Source organism: Protopterus annectens, chromosome 2.part1 (genome assembly GCF_019279795.1).
Source record: "Protopterus annectens isolate FY-2018-M chromosome 2.part1, PAN1.0, whole genome shotgun sequence".
Classification (NCBI taxonomy): domain Eukaryota; kingdom Metazoa; phylum Chordata; order Ceratodontiformes; family Protopteridae; genus Protopterus; species Protopterus annectens.
Window position 1 is genome coordinate 1186231850 of NC_056729.1, and position 24379 is coordinate 1186256228.

General features: G+C 43.1%; 1 protein-coding gene across 2 annotated transcripts in view; it reads left to right on the forward strand.

Annotated features, from left to right (window-relative positions):
* Positions 1–24379, forward strand: part of EXTL3 (exostosin like glycosyltransferase 3) — a 1000838-nt gene that overhangs the window by 231803 nt on the left and 744656 nt on the right. For both annotated transcript variants that reach the window (XM_044062714.1, XM_044062715.1), the window contains exon 2: positions 16285–16402. The gene's annotated coding sequence lies outside the window, so the exon portion shown is untranslated. The remainder of the gene's footprint in view (positions 1–16284; positions 16403–24379) is intronic.

Genomic DNA, 24379 nt, shown 5'->3' on the forward strand with positions numbered 1-24379 from the left:
ACACAGAGAAGCTCACGTGCATTGCCTTATAGGATCAGTCTTTGAGGTATGTTTATTTTCAGTGTAAATCTAGATTCCTCCACCTGTTAAAACTGCATGGGTGTCCGGGATACTAACCTTACCCTGCCATCACCAGAGCTTCTGTAGATTTACTTGAGCTATTGCTTAAATAAGTTTCTGAAGCTTTTTAGTAAACAACAGACCAAATTGATTTGGATTGATCGGCTGTAAAATGCATTGCAGCACCTAATGCATTATATGCTGAGATGCATACACGTGAGAGGAATAAAAGGTTTGATGGTGCCAGCATCCATCAGCTTTTACTAATAGACTGCACAAAAGGGAGAGAGTACAAGCTACATGATTCAAATACTTGTGGCTTTTCACAGTGCTGAGGTATTACGTACTTTATAGAGATATACCCTGTGGGTTGCATTAATGAATGTTATTTATCACTTTAAAGAAAGGAATAGTTGTGCCAGACTTTGAATGTTTACAGAGTAATCCAATAATCCAAAAAGTGTATAAGCTAGTGCATTCCTGCTACGTCTCTTTAATTTTACTACATGGCACAGTGAATTTAGCAGTCACATTTATCTGTTTCACAGTAGTCTGTCTGCGACAGAATGTGTGGAAGGTGAGTGTAGGATATTACTAATTCTCATAAACTTCCAGGTTGCATTCTTGAGTTAAACTGATTCTAGAGTAATGTTTTGTTTTATATTTCTTTAGTGTATCAGCAATGTTATTTAACAAAACAAAAATATTTTTAGAGGTTTCCAAGATGAGCCCTAAAACACTGGATGACAAGACAATGCTGTATTATGCTGCTTGGCCTCATTCCATCAGAATATTTTTGTTTCTTGCCTTGCAGCATACCTGTAGCTGATTTTGTGATACAGTGGTGCCTTTTGTTTCTCATATAGATCCTTTTGTTATTTTAACCCACATCAAAGTGTGTGTCCAGCTTTTTAAACAGTCAGTCATCTGTATGACTAATCAAGATGCCTCAAGGTCAACAGGACAGCTCTGTAGTGTTAGGTGGTGTTGGTTTATTGAAGAGAGTCTGTCTCTGTTTCGCCTCGCTTTACAGCTGCTGCATTGACCACTCTTTCATTTAAAAGTTAACTTCCCTTGTGTTTTTTTTTTTTTCTTACTAAATATACGTATGTTTCCTGACTATTCTGGTGTCTGTGTATTTAGTATCTCATTCCTGTTGTTCATGGTGCAGGTGCACAGAAAATCTAACTGATCAGCTAAACTTCTGTTGGTACTAGAACAACATTATCACTAAACGTTCAAAGTATTTGCAGTCTTAGTGCATCAACTGCTCTCTCCAAAAAAAAAACACAGCATCCATGGACCCTGATGTGTCCCCCGCTGTGCTCTCCAATTAACTCAAAGGAGAATTAAAACCACAGGCAGACAGCTGTTTAATCAAAGTCTTACTTCTGGATACCTCAGGAGTGCACTCCAGGCTGTGTGGTTCCAATGTTAACCCATGTGTCACTGCTCAACAGAGGCACAGCAAAATAATGGGTATAGTTCCCCCATACTAAAGGGTGGGCGTAGCCACAAAACGATAGGCTAGGCTTTAAAAATGCCCTCGGGCATAGCCCTATATAAAACCTATGAACCTATGAACCTATTGCAACACATCATAAAAAATTACAGCGATTATTTATTTGCTAATCTTTCTTGTTTGACTAAAACACTAAAGTGGTATCTCAGAAATCAAATTTGATGCTGTTATCCTGTAAACTTGAGACACACTAAGGTGGTGGCTTGACAATCAAACAGAAGTTAAACTATTTCTGCAACCTTCCTTTTTCTTACTGTTCTTCTTCACTTCTTACTTAATCTTTTTTGTATCACACTTCAATCAGTGGTGAAAATGTTATGCAGTCTGTTATGCAGAACACACAACACCTATGAACAGGTTACAGTGTCATATTTCAAGAAAAACAGTAGAGAACTGCCCAGTGAGCAGTGCACTAATACAACAAGCTGATTAAAAGTACACAGATCAAAAGGTAAAAATATCACACAGGCATACCATTTAGTAAAAACTACAAGAAAGACCCAGAAAAAAACTACAAGAAAGACCCAGAAAAACTAGTCTTCATTGTGTAATGCCTTAAACTTCCTGTTTTGGAAAACCATGGGATATATGCTAATAACCCGTATGAACATACCCATGTTTTATCTACATGGCTTCTGAATGCCCATGACTTTTTTTTACTTTTACTTTTTAATCTTTACTTGTGATCTCAGGTCAGTAAAACCAAACCCCACTAGCCATGCCATATTTCACATCTTTTCTGAGCTCATCAGTAGTTTATGTGGATTGTTTAGCCATTGTTTAAAAACACAGCTTAAAAGCAAGTCCATGATATGACTGGTGACAGCAGAATATCAGAAATAGCATCCAAGTTTGCTTGTTTGCGTCTTTTGGCTTTTCCTGGTAAGGGGTCGCCACAGCGGAATTCCGGTCCGCTAATGATTGGTAGTTGATTTTTACTTGTCGAGTTACCAGCCCTGACACACAACCCTCAACGAAGGTATTGCCCATTCACGCATATCTCCATGCAGAAGACGCTCTAGCTGAGAATCGAACCGGACAGCGTCTTATTGTGAGGCGACAACGCTACCGCAGCACCACCACCGCCAAGTTAAAGGGTAAAAAAGGTCACACAGACAAAATCTTTGATTTGAAAAGCTAGCTGGCAGGAATAGGACCCATGTAGCTTAGGCTGCAACAGTGATCTGTTAGAACCTCTTTGGCAATGGTAGGTCTACTTACCCATCTGTACTTTCTTCATGATCTCCAGCTTCATGGAACACTGGGAGAAGGAAGGGAGAGCTGAAGGAGATAATAGGTGGCAATCCATGCACTCATCCTGCAAGTTTTGAGAGATTTTTCTGTATTCTTTTTGTAGGCACACGTCACAGTCCAGAAAGAGTGGTACGATGCTCTCTCTCTGATGACTGTAGTGCATGTGATTACTTCTGAAGACTCTGTGGTTCATGCTTGAGTACATTTGCACTCCTTGTTAAGCTAAGAGTCAAGAGTCCTTAGCTGCAGGACCTTAATTGCCTGCCCCCCCTTTTGACATGGGGTTTCTAAAGTGGGATCTTGCCAAATCACCTCTGCAAGGTGAACAAGCTGGCATCATCCACTGCTTTTTAATATCTGCACAACCCATCCAGTGATGATGAGGGTCAGGTGTTTAGAGAGCAGTGCTTTGTGTGAGTCATATGGACCCCCCTCTGTTCCCCAGCTTAATGCCATTGCTGTGGTGGTTGGTGCCTCCTGTAGTGTCACTGCTTTAAGGAAACCCCAGGGAGTAACTAGGTCTATTGTGAAAGTTGTGTGGGTCCCCCTTCCTGCCTTGCTCTAACCCTACCTCCCTGTTGCATGTTATCTGGTTTAATGCCACTCTACATGGAGGCCTGTGTGAGGTTTCCTTGCACTCAGGACATTCATTCACTCACTTTGTATACCAAGCTGTTATGCATTTTATAGCTGCATCCTGATGTCCTTCCATTTAACTGTTGCAGTATTTATTACATTAAGGATCCCCTGCCAAGGGGTGGCCTGACGTCCAGCCAGTATACCAAAGCCTTTATGTTGGTTTAAGGTACGCCATGCATCACACATATGCTCTTTGCATAGTGTATGGCATAAAGGTGATGTCCGGATATACCATTCTCAGAACTTCTTTGCCGCCAGTCCAAACATGATCTCTTGATTGTCTGTCTGAACACCTGTTCCATTTCTAGTTAACTGAGCCATTGCAGATAAGTATCCCATTGGAGTTATTTTTTACTTTTCCTTTTTTGTTGCTTGTGGGGTTTCATGTCATCCAAGAAGGATAAATGCCAGTGCGGGAGACAGATTCCCCATAAAGACCTCTATCTTGAAAGTCAGCGGCTTAAGTTTCTTGCGAGAGATGTGATGGAGGGTACTTCCTGATCTGAGGGACAGCCATCAATGAAGAAGGCGAAGAAGCCTAGGCTGGAATTTTCTGCTGTTCAGCCTCCACTGTGCATCTCTTCTGAGGCAAGTGAATATCAGGAGATTTGCCTGGCTTTGTCATTAGTTTCCTTTGCTGTGACTGGATTGGAGGCCGGCAGGGATCTGACTTTAAACATGTCTGAGGTGGCATTGCAGATGTCCATTTTGGATGTTCACAGGGAACCATGGCTGATTATCTCTGAGGGGCCTAGGGGTGTTTCTCAAATTTTAGTTGAAGTAGTCCCCGCTACCATCATTGAATGCCGTCCTGGCTCAGAGCCTTCCAACTTTTATTAAGGTGGATGTCCCATTGATGAAAAGCAAAAGACTAAACATATTTCTTCTGCTGCTAAGGATCCACAGATTGAATGGCAGGTCGTCACTCAGGGTTTATTTAGTGCTTTGATGGCATTGAAACCTCCTCAGGGAGTTTCTGTTCCAGCCCCCCTTGGCCATCTACTCCCCTACAAAGATCCAAGGAACAGGATTCCTCTAAGAGGGAGCTAGAATCAGATGATGAATCCCTTGCTTACTCTTCACGGTTTCCCTCTCTTTTTGGACTGTGGATCAAAGGAAGAGGAGTCTACCACTCCTGATACTCCCTTTGAAGAGATTTATTTTGGGGACACTATCTTCAGGATGATGGAGTTCTTTAAATACGATTCTGCTCAGGTCTCCGAGGTACATAAAATTTATTATGAGTTGCTGCAGATGGATTCTCCTAAACCTTATGTTGTTCCTCCTGTTTTGCCTGCCTTGTTGGATACATTTTCCAATGCGTCTGAGGCTCCAGACTCTCAGCCCCCCATGCTCCCAAGAAACCTGATAGATTCTATAGGGTGCCCAAGGACTGTAAAAGTTTTCTATAGGTGTCCTTCTGCTGACCCCTCAGTGGTGTCTGTATCTTCTGACGAGCCATTTCAATTGCTTTCTTCTTCCAAGTTACTGCCATCTGATAAAGAAAGCAAGACCATGGAAATACTAGGCAAGAAGGTTTACACTGCTACCATGGCTTTTAGGGCTGTTAATTATCCGACCCATATGTCCAGGTACTTGTTGGCTCTCCTATCTCAGGCTTGTCAGGTTATTTCTGATCTTCCATACTCTGAGAGTAAAACTTCTCCTCTTTCCCTGTTAGAACTTCCTCCCAGGTGACTCATCATTCCATCAAATGTAGTTATGATGCAGCAGATGCTTCCTCTAGGGCTGCTGCTTTTGGGTTAGGGATGAGGGTTATTGACTTTGACTTCGACTTTTGCTTGATGATATTAAGTTTAAGTTGATGAATGCCCCTCTTGATAATAAACACTTGGTTGGTGAAGCTGCTGCTATGTTTAAGTCCCTTCAGGATAAGGGCAAGGCTCTATGGGAACTTAAACATGTGTTTGTTTCTCCCATGCATAAATTTCAGAGAAACTACCCCAATAATCTAGCCTTTGTTCACAGCCAATCTCACCCTCCTCCTAAGGGTGAAAGGCATGGCAAGCAGGCTCCTCCTGCTAAGGCTACTCAGACGTCAGTGCTCAGAAGTCTCCTTTTCCATATAAATCAAGTGCTCTCTGACTGTCCTGTTCTTCCCAGCCACTTCCTCTTTCTATTCACTTTTCTCTCTTCATTTTTGGCTACAGATTACTCAGGATTCCTGGGTCCTGTCCATTATTCACTAGGGATATTTCATGGTTCGGAAATCCCTTCCCCCTTTTATGGGTGTTCTTACCCCCTTCAGGACCAACTGTCCTTCTTTCCAGAGGTGTTTCGAGAACTTTTGACTCCGGGTGTCCCAAAGGGGAAGGGGTTTTTATTCCAGGATGTTTCTAGTACCCAGAAGATACTTGAGAGAGATCTAAAATTGGCCTTTATCTAAAGACTTTTCTGAAGGTGCACCCCCCCCCCCTTTCGAATGTTGTCCTTTCAGACTTTGTTCCCTTTTTTGCTTCCTCAGGTTTATATGGTGTCTCTAGATCTCAAGGATGCTTATCCCCATATCCTGATCTATCCCCTTTTCAAGAAGTTTTTCTGTTGCTTCCTGGCATTCTCAGTTCTCTTCTTTGCCCTTTGGCCATTCTGCTGTCCCAAGGGTATTCACCAAATGCATCACTGCTGTGATTGCTTTTTTCAGGATTCAGAGGATCCAAGCATTTCCTTACTTGGACGACCTCCTGTTTCAGGCATCCTCTCCAGAAATCCTGTTGCAAAATCTTGATTTTGCCATTTCCCTTCTGCAAAATCTAGGGTTTACAATAAACTTCAAAAAGTCATTTCTGATTCCTTCTCAGGACCATGTTTTTTCTGGGGTACAGGATTCCAACTGTGCCTGTGCTGGCATCCTTGCCTCCTCCCAAGGCATTAACACTCATTTCTTTCTTTCAAACTCTTCTTCCAGTGGCCTCTGTTACAGCCAGATAGTTTCTGAGAGCTCTGGGATTCATGGCATCCGCCATCCCTATGCTTCCTCTGTCCAAACTCCACATGAGAAAGTTTCACTGGTTTCTGAAGTCAGTTTGGCTTCAACATGCACATCCCTTAGAATTTGTAGTTCCTCTTCAACCTTGTCTTTAGAAGGAACTTCACTAGTGGCTCCAGCAATTGTCTCTAAATCCAGGGCTTCCTTTTCATCCCCCTCTTCCCTCTTAAGAGCAGTTTACAGGTGCTTCATATGTGGGATGGGGAGCAGGGTCTTGCTCCCTAAAGGTGCAGGGAGTATGGTCGCCTCTTAAACGGGAAAAGCACATCAGTATTAGAGAGATGAGCTCTTTTGCTGTGGCTTCAGGATTTTTGCCCCCCCCAGGATCTCTCAAGGTATTTACAAGACAGTACCACAGTGATGTGGTATGTAAACAAACAGAGGGGGCAAGATCTCGTCTTCTTTGCCAGTTGGTACTCCTAGTGTGGGATCTTGCTGTCCAGTATTAAGTGACTCCAGGCAGTTTACATTCCCCTCAGGTCAAAACATTGTGTCATACACTCTGACCAGGTCCTTAACTCAATCACAGAAATGGATGCTTCACAGGGATGTATTTCTGGACATTGCCCACCAGTGGGGTAGTCCTCAAGTAGATCCATTTGCCTCCCCTCTGAACAGATAATTTGTATTTTGTAATCCACAAACCTTTAAAACTAAAAACTGAAAACACTCAAATTGACTTCAGTTTCTATTTTGTGCCAGTGTCCCAGGTCCTCTGGTTTGGAAGTTGGATGCCCAGTCTTTTTCTTGGAAGGGGATATTTCTTTATGCTTTCCCCTCCCCTCCCCCTCATTCCAAAAGTCCTGTTCACAATTCAACAAGATGCTCCCAAAATCTTGTTGGTGACTTCCTTTTGGCTAAGGCAGCATTGGTTCCCTCTTCTGCATTTAGCTAAGGGTAATCATCACAAGTTACCTCACAGAGTGGACCTACTTACACAGAACAAGGGCTCTCATCCATCCCCACCTGTCCACTCTTCAACTGACACTGTGGGTGGTAGGAGTTTGATTCCACATAGACACCTTTTTCTGAGGACTTGCTTAGGGTCCTGCAGGAGGTCAGGAAACCCAGTAGTGGAAAATCCTATTTATCCAAATGGAAGAGTTTTTTTTTGTTTTGTGTTTTTCTCGTAACCTGGATCCACTTTCTGTGGATATTCCTTTTGGTTCTCTTATCTGTGTAAATTGCTCAGTGCTGGGTTGGCTTATTCTTATGTTAAGGCCCACTTATCAGCTATCTCTGTCTGCCTTTATCTTTTCCTTTAGCTTCTAGATTTGAGACTAACAATTCCTAAAAGGCATCTTTCATATTAGGCCTCCCTGAGTTCTTAATTTTGTTTTGGAAAAAATTGACTTGGGCTACTTTTGAGCCTGCCAGTTAAGCTTCCTTGCACCATTGCTCTTGGAAGACTGTTCTTTTGTTAGCGCTTACTTCTGCCAGACAGGTTTCTGAGTTTCAAGCCTGTATGGCTTGTCCTTCTTTTTTGGTGCTTCTTAGGACATGGTGTCCTTGTATCCTAATCCTTTTTTTATGCCTAAGGTGGTAAATGAGTTGTCTCTTAATCAATCTATTCATTTGCCCACCTTTTTCCTTTCTCTGCTGTCTGCCAGTGAGAAGGTGCTGCATATGTTGGATATGCATAGACAACTCAGATTTTACTTGGATAAGACGAAGACTGTTAGGAAATCTGATCATCTCCTTGTTTCTTTTCATCCCAGGTCATTGAGATTAGCTGTATCCAAGCAAACTATTTCTTCTTGGATCTCAAAAGCTATTTCTTTTTTGTTATTATTTTCATGGTATGGGCTCCCTTATTCTGTTAAGGCTCATTCTACTAGGGCTGTGGCTTCTTATGGTGCTTTTTTCAAGGGTTTGGATGCTAACAGTTTTCTTGAGGCAGCTCCTTGGACTTCTGTGCATACATTCACCAAGTACTACAAGTTGGATGGAATATCCAGAGCTACAGCTGGTTTTTCTAGGGCCATCCTTCATGGCTTCCTAGATGGCTCTGATGGTCATTCCTCCTCCCCAAGTTTCTTCCTGAGCTTTGGCACTCTCCCTAATGGATTGAATAGTGCAACAGTGAAAAGAAAGGACATTGTACAGTTGTGTAAAATCTTATCATAACTGCAGATGTCCTTCTCTTCACTGTTACAGTATTCACTCCCTCCTTCCTCCCCCTGGTCCATTTCTCTTCTCGATGTACTAATGGACTTTTCTTTTCCTTGGACTGGCATTACTACAGGGGCTCTGAGGATGGTACATCCGGATGTCACCTTTATGGCCTACACTATGCAAGGAGCATACGTGTAACATACTGGGTACCTTTAAAGCAACCAAAATGCTTTGGTATACTGGCTGGATGTCGGGGATCCCTAATGTAATGAATGCTGCAAATGTACCCCCCCCCCCCCAACAGTGCAGTGGGAGTACCTGCTTTCCTTGCCCCAGGTTGGGTGAGCCAGCATCATTTGCTGACTTACAGTGCCTAGGCCACTAACCAACCTTGCTAAATTTGGATCAACTGGGAAGCGGTCAATATTTTATCACTCTGTATGGACATGGTCAGGATCATCATCAGCTTATTCTTATTCCTCTTTACCTAGTTTCTGCAGTGCCACACCAGTAATCAAACCTTTGCCATCTGGGCTACAGCCCGGGCCACATCCCAGTAAAGCACAGAGCACGCTATGGTTTAACATGCAGGTTCTCAGACCTCTTAAAGTTACAGAAAAGCCTACGCTTCTCCTAGATGTCAGAAAGGTACTGTGAGCTTCCTTTTATATAGTACTTGTGTACTACACTTTTAACCCTTAATCCGCTTTGAAATAACCAGTACTTGGCTTAGTACAACATTTTTTTCTGTTTATTTTCAACAAAAACAGAAGCACTAAATGTTGCCTTGGTGTATATATTTAGCCTGATCATTCATAAGTACAATAATAGATAGTGCTTTAATTACAGAGCATTGTCATAAGTAGACCCCAACAAAACAAGCCTGAGCTATGCCAGAGAAGATGATCTGTCTTTAGTAGAGTTTTATATCTATAAATCCTTGAGTTTCTGTGATTTAAAAAGCTTGTTCCAGCTGCATATTGTACTTATTTTACTGCCTGCACTTTAACAAAAAATTACCTGTTTAACGGTTGTAGGCTACACAAGTGTGATAGCCATTTCTGTGCATTTAAAGTGTTTTTTTTTATTGTATCTGCTTTATTTTCTGAAAAAAAATATGTATATACTTGTTTTCCTGCCTTTCTAAGCTAGTATAGTCCAGTTTTCAGGTTAGTGCTGAATTCAGGGCTGTGTTACAAGTTTCTGTGTTTGCCCATACCTTACTTGGATAGAAGGAAGTTTCTCTGTTCACCTGTGAGAGGGGGAGCTTTGAGCAGCCTATCTGTCCCTGGAGGAGTAGTTTCTGCCCAGAAATTATTAGTTTATTGGCCATTTTGGGCTAATTTCTCTCTCTTTCATTTCCCTGCTATAAAACCCGCATTTGCACAGTTTTGCGTGCCGGGTAGCGCCAGTTAGCTAGAATATAGCTATTCCTGGCTCCACAAAGTCTACTCCTCAATTTTTCCATTGGAACTAGACAAACTTTCAACTTAAGCACTCAAACCATTCATGTCCCAGCCTGGCACTTGCTCAAAACTCATAGCAAGTGCTAATAAACCTTATCACTAGACCCCCCCCTATACTGTAGAGAAGGACAAGGCTCTCTATTCGACCTTACCAGCCAATCAGTAAAACAGTTCACTGTACCTATGCAGGCATGTTCAAAGGGCAGTTTCAGGTGTGCTCTCCGGTCAACTGGTGATTCTGGGCATTTTGAGGCAATGTTACAACTGCCTCATGTACACAGACAAACCTGTCCTCCTACCACCAAACACTAATACATGCGAGAGATGTAATTATACAGCCAAACTGGAGGCTAAGCTCTCTCAACCCAAGACTGGACCAGACAGTCAAGAGGAGACGGGAACTACTTGCATCACACCACCAGTCTCGATAGACCTATGAAACCAGCACCTGCAAAAAGCACACATAAATACACAAAAACATACTCTGCTCTAAATAAAAATCTGCAAAAGCAACAGAGACCTCCAAAGCAGACACCCAAGCAACCTCCACCCCCCAACGCAAACTATGAAACACATACTTCACAAAACCAGTGTGCCACACAATCACAGCCCTTAAGGCAAAATAACATACCCAACACACTAGTAGTAGGTGACACTATAGTCAGGCACACTGACGTCCACTCACTAGGCTGAACAAGGAGAAGGTTACTGTTAGCTGCCTGTCGGTTGCCAGGATCTGCCGCATAACACAAGTACTCAGGCCACTCCAGAACAAGTACAAGTACGACTCTGTCATTGTCCATGTTGGTGTGAATGACCTGAGCCATAGTGCCCTGGACTACATGAAAAGAGACATGGAAGAGCTCTCTGATCACATAACCCAGGCCAGTATGACCCTGACCTTGAGTAGCGTCCTACCCTTACCAAGAATGATACCACGGTATAAAGAAAAAAATTATCATTTTCGACAATTGGCTAATCTTCTGGTGTCATTCAAAGGGGATCCAGTGTCTGTCAGCCTGGGATGACATGCTAAACAAGCCACGCTGCTTCAGTAGAGACTGCTTGCATCTGTCACCCTTAGGCTTTCGAATACTGTCCAAGGCTCTTGCTACCCCCATAGTGCCTTTTTTTAGGCAAGGCTCAAAAAACAAAACCACCTCCGTAAATAGCACAAGTAACAAAAAACTGAGGGTAATGCTGCTAAATGCCAGAAGTCTAAATCTCAAAATGCACATACTAGAGGCATTCCTCAGTATGGAGGAAAGTGATATATGTACAGTAACAGAAGCCTGGTTTAAGGCTCCAGAGAGCACCCCAGCACTACCAGGCTACAGCTCATACCATACATTTCGGCCACAAAACTCAGACCGAAATACAAAAGGCGGGGCCATATCCATATTCATCAAGGATACCCACACCACCAGGTTAGTGGCACAGCACGATGCTTCAGAGATCATCCACGTCCAACTAACAACAGACAAAACTGCAATTCAAATTGTAGATTGCTACAGGTCACCCACCATGTCCCAGGGCCCCCATTCCACATTTCTGGAAACACTGGGAACCATAAATGTCCTACCAAACACCCTGATATTGGGTGATTTCAGTTACCCAAACAATAACTGGGAGAACTACTCAAGTACTAACTCCCTTGCCCAAAATTTCCTAGAAGTTTTAAACTCAAACACCCTGGATCAACTGGTTAACACCCCCATCAGAGGTGACAACATATTGGACCTGGTCATCACCAACATGGGCGACCGGTGTTCCACATTAGAGGACATCGCTGATTAGATCTGACCATAAACTAATCACTCTGGATATCCACATTTCACCCCCAGCCCCGGTCAAAGAAACCGCCGTGAAAAACTTTTCAAAAGCAAACTTCACGTTACTTAAGAATGAGGTGGAAAGTTTCAAAGCCCCCATGCTAAAGGATAACGCTGCCCAAGCTGCAAATTCCTTTACTAATGCACTCTACGGGCACCTACAAGAATGCATGGATTGTGCTATCCCAAGCATAACCAAGACTCACTCCTCCAAGAAAAGGAAACCAGTCTGGTGGACCCCTGCCATAAACAAGCTATACAATAGAAGGAGGAAACTAGTACAGAAAAGAGTAAAATCCCAAGAAGGTAAGACATCCCTGATCAGTATCGGCAAGAAACTACGATCCCTCATAAAATCATCCAAGGCTAGCTTTGAAAGAAAAATTGCCAAGGACTCCAAAGATAACCACAAGGCATTCTTTAGCTATGTCAAGAATCTAAGTGGCAATTCTGAGATCTGCTCGGAGTTGGTGCAGAATGGCATAAAATACACTGAACTGACCGATATCGCCAACATCCTGGCAGACAGGTTCAGTGCAAACTTCACCCCAAAAAGGCCCCATAACCATACCAGAAGAATGTAGTGCCCCTGAAATCACAGACACTCAGGTTAAAACAGCCCTGTCCCAAGCCAAAAACACAGCATCAATGGGACCGGACGGTGTACCAGGCTGCGTCCTACACGAGTTCAAAGATGAACTAACCCCTCACCTAAACACACTGTTCCAACTCAGCCTCTCCACAGGCTACGTGCCCATAGAATGGCACACAGCAACGGTTATTCCGCTCCACAAAGGTGGGGCCACAACAGACCCTAGGAACTATCGCCTTATAAGCCTGACTAGCTTGGTCTGCAAGGCTATGGAGCGCATTATCATGGATCTCATTAACAGAGACATTGGGAACCTCCAAACACTGGATCCTACCCAGTCTGGCTTTAAGGGCAGATCATGCCTCCTAAACCTGGTGGACTTCTTTGAGACAGTTACCAAGGCTATAGACGAGGGAACGGTAGTCCACACAGCCTACCTAGACCTTGCAAAGTCCTTCAACACCATTCCCCATTCTGGTGTTATAGACAAGCTCACCAGCCTGAGCATAAACCCCTACGTCACGAGATGGGTTGCCAACTGGCTCACGGGCAGAACCCACATGGTAAGAGTTGCGGGAGCTAGTTCTGACTCTAAACCAATTACAAGTGGCATTCCCCAGGGCTCTGTCCTAGGATCCCTCCTGTTCGGCATATACTTCTCAGAGGTACAGGCAAGCACAGGAGGTCTATGGCTGACCTAGTTCGCAGACGACTGCAAACTAGGGGCTATAACTGACTCTCTGGCTGACACAGACATCCTCCAAAAGGGTCTCACTGAGACAGATACCTGGTGTCAAAAACCATGGCCTCAAGCTAAATGCCAAAAAGTGCATAGTCATCCCCTTTGGAAAAAACAAAGTACCCACAAACTACCACATAGGTGGTAGCCCCTTATGTACAGAAGACAGAATAAGGGATCTGGGGACCCAAGTAGATAGTAATCTCTCCATTGATAATCACATTGTCAAAGTGGTTAGAAAATCCTTCTATGTGGCCCACCTAATCACAAAAGGGTTTGCATCCAGATCAAAAGAGGTCATTGTGCCCCTCTACACATCACTCATCAGACCCATCATAGAGTACAACGTACCATTTGGGATGCTGGAAAGTCCACAGAAGTAACCCACCAAGAGGATCACTGGCCTCAAACAGATGCCCTGTGCAGCTCGACTGAAGAAACTCCAGCTGTACTCGGTTGCATACCGCCTAATCAGAGGTGATCTGTGCCTGACATACAAGGCTATGTCCATCCCAGAAGTGATGGACATGCTCCACCTAAAGAAAACCATATCCCCTCGAGCCACACGCTCTAGGGATCTAAACCTCACCATAACAATAAATAGGACGTGCTGGAGGGACAGATTCCTGTCCCAGATACTTCCCATTCTCTGTAACAAGATTCCAGTCTACATTAGGCAGAGCTCCTCGCTGACATTCTTCAAGAGAAGCCTTGACCGAGTGGATGGGAAATAGATAATTTAACCCGGGGAGTCACTTCAATGGCTCTGCTGGACAGAGGCACAGGGAACGAATCCTAAGGGGGGGTGACGAAAGCCAACACAATTCCAGATAGGCTTATAAATGCCTTCGGGCAGATAGCCTAGTACCTACCTATGAAACTATGATTGTCACTGAACTCCAGCTATGTAGTACATTTCTTGTGGTGCTTTTGTGATACTGTTTTGCTGTAAGTTATGCTGTTTACATTCTGTTTTGTGTTGCATGTTTTTAATTGCTTTGATTTCTTGTAGTGGCCTAGGTCATGATTTAAATATAGAGAATTTTGAGTTGGTCTTCTCTTATCCAGTTAGGACACTTAAAATTTTATTATGGTTGTATGCTACACTTAGAAACTGGTAAGAAAAACTGAAAAGCGAGTCTACCCATTCATTTTCTACAATGGTATTGTGTTGTCTGGAGGTGAAATGTTAGTATACCACTAGCTTGCCAAGATGTTTAATTTACCTATTTGATTTAGCTGGATGAGTTTGTTGTCTGAGTTATTAACAAGAATTTCAGCGGATGATAGGGGAATGGAATACAAAATTGAAGAGAGTACAGACAACATAGTTGTCATGGAAGCAAATGGTGGGTGGGTGGGCAGAAGCTGAAAACTGAGATAGAAAGGAAAATAGTAGTACGTATTAAGAGCTTGAAGTATCTGGGAGTGTTGGTTAAGGAGAAAGGAAGTCTCAAGGAGGTTAAAGATGGAATCCTAGGGGATGCAGGGATGCAGCCGACTGGTGCAGTGTTGGGGATATTGTGCAACAGAAAAATGTCTAAGGACCTAAAAAGTAAGGAGTATGAAACCTGGGAAGTGAAGGCAGAGCAGCTGAGGAAGCTAGAGGTTTAATGAAATGTAGTTCCCGCGATGAGTGTCAGGATGCGCAATGTGCGACAAATGAAGACATCATAGCAGAAGCTCGGGTAGCTCTAGTTGCAGAGAAGGTCAAAGAGAACAGGTTGTGAGGGTTTAAGCATATGCAGCAAAATAAAAGACGGTTTGGTGAGAGAAGATTTGGGTGAAGCAGGAAGTAGGCAAAGGGAAGCAAGTGTGTCCGACAAAAAGATGGATGATTTGTGTGAGAGAAGATCTGCAATAGTCAGGCGTATGATAATTGAAGAAAGCAGGAGAGTGGCATTGAGTCGAGTGAGATGGCGACAGCTGAAGCTACACTTACCCCATGTAAAAATGGTGAGAGTAAAGAAGTTTGATGATGAACAGTTGCCATTTCCAGTTGTCCCTTTGTAGATTTGGTTAGTGCTGCGAAATATATTGCAATGAAAGTATTTACAGCTGTGAATTTACAAATTTGAACATATGAAATGTTATTTTAAAATAGGGGATGAGAATCACAAAGCCTTATCTTCAGCATCAGGTATGTTTGTTTGAATCTTAAGTGAAATGAATGATGGCTGGTTGCAGTTCTTGAAACTTACTGTGCAAGTGCACACAGCTTGTGACTTAAAGAAAGTGTCTTGTGTTTAGCTAATTATGTAGATGAGTATGTGCAGTCCAGAGGTGTGCCGGTATAGTGCTGAATCATACATGCAGCTCAGCATTGCACTCCAAGGCTCACAGATCACCGTTTGGCTTTATTGCAGATAGCTGCAGTGATGCATGTTGCATATAGATGCCTTTGTGCAGCTTCGTGTAATGAGTGTTGCCAAAGTGTATTTTTTATGCTAATGTGGTAATATATCTCTGTTAGGAGCTGAGCTGCTTGCAGTGATAATGCTGTTTGAGGCAGTACACTGAACTTTATTCTCTGAACTTGGTACTTTAATTATCCGTGAGAACATCATTTAGAATCCTTTATGAATCGAAGTTTGCAGTTAAATCTGTCTTTTTATAAAACTAATGCTTTTCAGTCTGTATCCATCTAGATAGAATTTAATGAACAGTGTTAGTTAAATAGCAACACTTGACCGATCAAGTATGCAAAGCTGGATGTTAAATAGTTTTTGATGCACTGTATTGGAACTCTTCAACAAGGGGAAGCCCCTACTTTCATTGTGTGGCCTTTGCTACTTACTACAAATATACCTTATAGAACATTTTCATGTTGATCTTTCTAGAAAGTTCTCCAAGTTTTTATATTTAAATTTGTCATTATCAAACCTCTCTATAGGAACTGCAGGCAGACAGTTCTGTAATTTGGGGCTGTTATGCTATGCAAAATGATGTGGGGCTGTTATGCTATGCAAAATGATGGCTTCAAGTGTTAAACAACAAAGAAAATAAATGGCATTTTTCTGTAACTGTTCTCATTTCTCTCTCTCTCTCTCTTTTGCAGTGTTCAAAAAACATACTGTGCAATTGCAGCGATGCCAACAAGTCAACAGAAGCTTGCTGAAAATAATGTTCTGGGAAAAAAATGCTGCTATATGTGCCTGTGGTGGCACAGTGCATTGGTATGTGTTAAACTGGTTTCTTTTGTTTGTTCTGCCTTTTAGATTGAGCTGGAGCAGGGTATAGAAATTCTTTAATTGTTGAAGAATGTGATGTCTCGAAATTGTAGTTAGTGTTGAAGTTGGAGTACCTCTGGTTAACAATCAAGTTGTCAACTGCACAAGTCAGTTGAATGAAAGCTGTTGATGGCAGAACACACAGGATCATACAAGCAAGTAGCTTGGAAAACCTGGACGTGGCAACTGGTTACAAATTTAAAGGTAGCACTCAAGATGGAAGCTGCACAAGTTTTTGACCAGAAGATTGTTTGTGTCTTTTGGCTTTTCCCGGTTAGGGGTCGCCACAGCGGAACTCTGGTCCGCTAATGATTGGTAGTTAATTTTTACGTGCTGAGTTACCAGCCCTGACGCACAACCTTCAACGAAGGTACGCCCATTCATGCATGTCTCCACCCAGAAGACGCACTAGCTGTGAATCGAACCGGACAGCGTCTTACTGTGAGGCAACAACGCTACAGCAGCACCACCACCACCATGGATAAGTTGACCAGAAGATATGCTTCCAGATTTCATTAGCCTGTGCTTTGTCAACCTTGAGTGCTCCTTTGAGTTTGCAGCCAGTTTGTGGCCAGATTTTCAGAGCTGCATTCATGTAGCATCCCTATAGATTCTGCACCATTGATGGCTTTCATTCAGTGCACTGTGCTGTCAGTTAATTTATTGCCAGCCTATTGCCCTGGATTCATTACACTTGGCAAGATGACTGTGGAGAATAAATCTGTTCCTGTCAACTGGCTGTCCCATAAAACTATTTTGTTGTGCAGGGGTTTTTTGTACGCTTCAGGTTTGGCTTAACTATACTCTACTTTTGTTTTACCCACATACTTTAAATATTAAGAAGCTTTCTCTGTTTAGATTATTTTCTACTCTTGATAATTGCCTTGTATAGTATGTGGTCTTGATGGATGTTTGTAGCAAGTTGCACACTTCTTAGACAATACATAGAATGTTTAGCTGGACTCCACCTAGTTTATCTAAATAGAACTTGTCAAGTTCTACTTTGTCACAACTTTTAAATAGAATGTCCCTTTAATTGTCTGCCATTTGATGTAATGCAGCATGTGCATGCAGTGTTTCTGTGTCTTTATGGAATGGATAGTCAAGTTACTGATTTACTGTGTACAACTACTAGTGTTGAACAGGTTTTGTATTTCTGAGGTTGAGTCCACAATCACTCAGTCAGTTTTACTTTAGAGATTGAACCATCTCTAAGAAAGTAGAACAATTTAATTTGTAGATTTAAGTAGCTGGAGAGAGGAGTTATGGTGCTGCAGAAACTTGTGAGCTTTTTTTTTTTTGAGAATTTCAGTGAGTGATAACTTGCAGTACGGTTTCACTGATAATTGCATTTTTGTGTTTCGGTTGGTAAAATTTAGATGAGTCTAATCTAATTTGAGTTTTGCATTTAGTTTTTCACTTGTTGGGATAGGAGTAGACCTGATTAGCTAGCGTTCCACCATGGTCACCTTTTTTGGTATTCCGTATGAAAGTACATCACCATCTCCATCATTTCTTTTAATTTCCTCTGACAGCTTCATTAAGTTACTTTAAGACCTATGTATCCTTTTGAGATTTGACAAACAGAAGCTTTTTTCACCTTTTTCCTTCTTTCTTTGGTTCTGTGATGTTCTACAAATAAGCAGTGATATCTGGGGATTTCTGGAAAACTCACCCAACAAAGATAGCTGCTTTGAGTTTGATTTTGAGCTATTTAAAGTGTCAGAGGCACAGCATATAGCACATTCACCAATGATGCTGGAAGATAAGAAGGCTATAGGTTCTGTTAGTGGTAATTATTAAGATTAGGCCTCACCCTAGACGTTTGTGCAGAGTGGCAGTTTAGAACAAGGGAGAGCCAGGGATGACAGGTTGAGTGCTGGCTATCCCTTACTCTTTACTGAATTTAAGGGGGAAAACAAAAAGGAATGAATTCTTACAGGGTTAGGTTTCAGTTTTTAAAATCCAGTTTTTGTGGCACCTGATGGTTACTCCTATACTTATTTATTGCTTCAAATATTCTCTGAAGTATTTCTTTAATCATACTAATAGTATTGTATTGTTCGGAGTATCGCAATAATGTTGCTGAAGGTAATTGTTAGTGTGGGAGTATAGTATTAAATGCTGGAGCATAATGCATCGCTGTTTCAGTGGGCCGAAACACTGTTTACAATTCATATTTCTGTGAAGATAAGTGCCAGTGTAAGCTACATAAAATTAAAGTGATACTGTGATGCCTTGGGGAGGGGGGGGCTGCTTTCTCCTTAATCGTCTGCCATATATTGGCATAGTTAGTTTTGCAGTAAAGTAATGGCAAGGAGTAGAGAGACAGCCCCACGCCTAATTTATAATTGTTACATTTTCACCCACTAACTTAAGCTCTTGTTTTTATTCTTTAAATAAGAGGCATGCCCTTGATTAATGAAGCTGAATGCATTCCCTTTTAAGTTGGTAGAAATGTCATCTCTTCTGATGTTGCATATGTAATTGGGAGGGTGGGCCTTGCCAGTGCGCATCTCTGCTAGTCCAGAATACATTTTGCTCTGTTCCCATCCCAGGTGCTTGGATTCATTTTCAGTTACACTGCAGTGCAGTGGGAGGGGCTACACTCCCGAGATGTCCTTCATGGATGCATCTGCAGTCATAACAACTGGGTTGTCCTGTCGTCAGGCAGCCCTTCGGTCGGCCGGATTCCAAAGTCCGGGTCCGGCTTCGGCTGATGTCGCACTTCACCCGACGTCATCTCTGCTGGTCTTCGGGTATAAAGGCATCAGCCGACGCCATTTTCCTCAGTCTTTCTTGCCGCGTGGCGCCCGAAGCAGAAGCTGTTCGCAAGTGCCGGTCGGTCAGATCCAGAGATTACTACTACCGAATACTACTTCGAAGACTTCTAAAAGCTAAGTACCCCGTTGAGGACTCTTTCTTGCCTCAGCCGATGTCAGAAAAAGTCAATAACTGTTTAACTTGTGGGAAACAAATAGTTCATAAAGATTTCCACTCTTACTGTTTGCCTTGTTTAGGCCCAGACCACGACGTAGCAGCCTGTTCGGCCTGTGCCTCATTCAACCGACGAACGCTTAGGCGTCGGTCGGAGTTTGCTGAACAGTTTTTCGGCTCAGATTTTGCGTACATTATGCCGTCGGATCCTCCGACTACCCAAATTGTTAAAAAACGCAAAGAAAAAGACCGACACTCGCGGTCCACGGTTTCGGCCGAAACCGTGGTTAAGCAAACCGCGAGTGTCTCGGTTTCGGCCGAAACCGAGAAAACTGATCAAAGTACAGCTGAATCAATGACTACTACTGAGGTTCCTGCTACCTTACTTGAATCGGCCTCAGAAATTTTACCTACAACAGTGGTTACTAGTGACTTATCAGACACCATCCCTTTGGATGTCTCTACCCCAGCACGTGGTGCTGCTAGGCCTCCTGCAGCCATGTCTATTAAGGCCTTTGCCAGGGCTAAAGCAGCCAAATCTACTAAATCAGTGCCTGTTAAACCCCTCAACCAGGCCCACTTCTAGTTCACAAATGCTTACTCTGGCAGAAGATTTAATATCTTTAATTAGGGATCTCAATCTCACCCAGACAGGGCCTCTCAGCCCCAGAAAAGAGACCTAGAGCAGAGCCCCGAGCCTGTGTCCTCTGATGATTCTGCGGATGACTCAGATATTACAGACCAGCCAGAGGCTCCTTTCTCCAATTATGAAGACTCAGATGCTGAAGAATCCATTCCAGCTGCTTCTCCACCAGAAGAATTCTCCTTTGGGGAAACCTTACATGCCATGCGAGAACAATTCCAATGGCAGGAACAGGATTTCTCAGATTCCAGAAAAAGACTTAGGACTTTTCTGCACCTTCCACAACACAGGCCCTTAGCTATACCTCCTGTCCTCTCTGTTGTGGACGATGCATTTAATGATGTCTGCACTGCACCAGATTCCTTACCTCCAGCCCCTGCCAAACCAGATAGATTTTACAGGGTACCAGACACTCATCATCACCTATACAAGGCCCCACTTGCAGACCCGAAACTATATCCCAGGGGCCTAAGGCAGTAGCCTCGACCACAGCAAAAACCCTATTCCTTCTGAAAGGGAAGCCAGGTCTTTAGACAGATGGGGCAAAAAGTTTACACCTCAGCTACTCTCTCAGCTAGAGCTTTAAACTGTCAGTTTCACATGATACAATACCAAGAGTTTATGCTTGATCAGTTAACTAAAAAGCTATCCTCTGATGACTCTATAGATAAGAAATATGTATTAGAAATGGTAAATAACATACAACAGGTTAGTAACCATTCCTTAAAATGTGGCTATGATGCACTGGAGGCTTCATTTAGATCAGCCATGACTGGCACAGTGATAAGAAGACATGCATGGCTGAAGGAACAGGTCTTATGTTAAAGCTAAGTTATTAGATGCTCCTATGGATAAGGCCAGTTTGTTTGGTACACCTGCCCAGCAGGTAATGAAGAAAATGGAAGAAAAGGCAAAATCTGTACAAACGGTTAAAGATTTCTTGCAGGTTCAGCCCCCAAGGTTTAGCAGGAACTGGCCTGCCAAAAATTGGTCCTTTCCTGACTCCACAAGATCCCAAAGGGGCAGGAACAGGCGTTCCAGAGGCAGAAATCAATCCAGAGGGGTGCCTACAGAGGACGACAGTGGCAAGGTAATAACAGAGGCACAGACACAGCCACTACCACTACAACAGCACAATCACAGTGACTTGATTCTAACTCCGCCTACCAGGGAACAAATAGCAGCACCATTAGGCGGAAAATTAACCTTATTTTCCAAGAACTGGCACTATATCACAAAAGACAAGTGGATTTTGCAAACCATAGACCAAGGTTACCGGTTCCACTTCCACACTTTACCAGTCAAAAGAGGAATGCCAAACCTGCCTCCAAATCAAAAACAGAAGCTCTACAGCAGATAATGCAATTAACAAAGATGAGAGCTGTGGAAAGAGTACCAAGAACAGAACAAGGCAAAGGATTCTACTCCAGACTATTCCTAGTTCCAAGAAAGGAAAAAGTTGGAGACCTATTCTCGACCTGTCCACCTTAAATACATACATCATTGTCCCAAAATTCAAAATGCTGACCCTACAGCAACTTCTTCCCATGCTGGGCAAGGAGTGTTGGCTGGTAACTCTAGATCTCAAGGAGGCATACCTGCACGTCCCCATTCGACCAATTTGCAGAAGATACCTCAGATTTCTTGCAGGATCAGAGCACTATCAATTCTCAGCATTGCCCTTTGGCTTATCTACTGCGCCCAGAGTATTCATAAAATGCCTGGCATCAGTAATCGCCCACTGCAGACTACAGGAATCCAAATTTATCCATACCTGGACGACTGCCTGCTACAAGGGACAACAAAAGCAAGCTGACAACAGATTTACAAAGGGTCATTTACTTGCTACAAGCACTGGGATACACAGTCAATTTACAAAAGTCAAGGCTGATACCATCCCAAACAAGGACATTCTTGGGCGAATTGGACACAGTAAAACAAATGGCATTCCTAACTGCAGAAAAACAAAAGAACTCCCTCTTTACTTCTTGGCACTAACAAGACAGAACAAGCTAACAGCAAGAAAAGTTCTGCAGGCCTTGGGCTTCATGGCATCATGCATAATCTTGGTTCCACATGCCAGACTACATATGAGAAAACTACAGTGGTACCTAAAGAATTTATGGTCACAACACAGGCACAGCCTAGAAGCAGAAATTCCACTAATCCCATGCCTAAAACAGGAGTTCCTATGGTGGGCTCAAGCATGCCAGTCAAACCCAGGCCTACCCTTTCACAACTATCAAGCAAGCCAAACCATCACAACAGGCGCCTCAGACCTAGGATGGGGGGCTCACATGCTGCTCAAATGCGTGCAAGGATTGTGGGCGGGACCAGCTTCACCTGCACATCAACCTAAAAGAAATGCTGGCAGTAAAACTGGCAATCCAAAAATTCAGACCATTTCTCAAAGAAGGCCATTTGATGATAAGGACAGACAACACCACAGTCATGTGGTACATCAACAAACAGGGAGGCACTCATTCATACCCCCTATGCAGAATGACTTTGGACCTTTGGAACCTGGCACTCAGCTACAACATCCAATTACAGGCAATATTTGTACCGGGAAAGGAGAATACTCTAGCAGACATGTTAAGCAGAACCACCTCGGATGCTCACGAATGGATGCTACACCCGGACATCTTCAAGACCATCTCAAAGAAATGGGGAATGCCACAGATAGATCTATTCGCATCCCCTCTCAATCACCAGCTCAAAAAATTCTGCACAAGGACATTCCACCCACTTGCATGGAAAGTGGATTCGCTCTCCTTCAGCTGGAAAGATCTGACAGCATATGCATTCCCACCTCTTCCCTTGATACACAAGGTATTACTAAAAATCAAGGAGGAACGTCCAAGGATAACCCTGATAGCTCCAAACTGGCCAAGACAACACTGGTACCCATTGCTGAGGAGCATGTCTCGGGACAAAATGTGGTCAATACCCCTGATGCCTTTGATGTTAACTCAGAACAACTACAGCATCATGCATCCAAACCTAAAAACGTTGCAACTGACTGCATGGAACATCACATAGCAGCAACTAATCCAGAACTTTCCCAAAGGGTTAAAGACATTATCCTTGAAGCCCGCAGACCTTCAACAAGAAGGAACTATGCAGGAAAATGGAAAAGGTTTGTCATTTGGAGTGCTGAAAGAGGAAAAGATGTGTCGAATATAGATATTGCTAACATTCTGGAGTATTTGGCAGAGCTTCTACATACAGGCCTGTCCTATTCCTCCATCAAGATACATGCATCAGCTATTTCAGCAGAATACAGCTTTGATCCACCTGTCTTTTCACATCCTTTACTCAGGCAGTTCCTCAGAGGGATCAAGAATGTAAAACCTCCTAGGAAACCACCATTGCCAGCTTGGGATTTGAACTTTGTGCTAGAAAAGTTGACACTGCACCTTTTGAACCAGCAGCAACAGCAGACCTGCAGCATCTATCGTGGAAAACTGCTTTCCTACTGGCAATAACCTCAGCAAGGAGGGTTTCTGAACTTCAGGCCCTAATGGCAGTACAACCCTTCCTAATCTTCCACCAAGATAGAGTGTCCATGAGGACTAATCCTACATTTATGCCTAAGGTGGTATCCAGAGTGTCTTTAAACCAGGCAATCCACCTACCTACCTTCTTCTCCAACCCACAAAACAGAGGGGAAAGAATGCTGCATACCTTGGATGTACATAGACAGCTACGCTACTACCTGGACAGAACAAAAGTAACAGAAAACTGACCAGCTTTTGTAGCCTATGCAACAGGAAGGGAAGGAAAAGCTATTTCCAAACAGACAATCTCCAAATGGATAGGAAATTGCATACGATTCTGTTACTCCTTCCATGGAAAACCAATTCCACAGAACATAAGGCCTCATTCTACAAGGGCAACAGCCACTACCACAGCCTTCTTACGAGGAGTGGCAACCAAGGACATTATTGAGGCGGCTACTTGGACCTCCGTGCATACATTTGCCAAGCATTATAATTTACCTCTGTATTCCAGATCCCGAGCAGGGTTTGCCACTGCTGTACTGCAAGGGATCCTAACCACACCATAATCTATTCTTCCTCCTCCCTAGTTGGCTATGGTATTCTACCCAGTTGTTATGACTGCAGATGCATCCATGAAGGACATAGTACAGTTTTGTACCTACCATAAATGTAGATGTCCGAACTGGATAGCATCTGCAGTCAGGATTACCCTCCCTCCTTCCCTCTGTGGTACTCCTAGGGTATTTACCCTCCTAATAGCTAGCTGGTGGGGAGTCTCTTATGGTGTATTTGTTTGTATATATGTACATACATGCTTATTTTTTGTGTTTGCCTTCTATC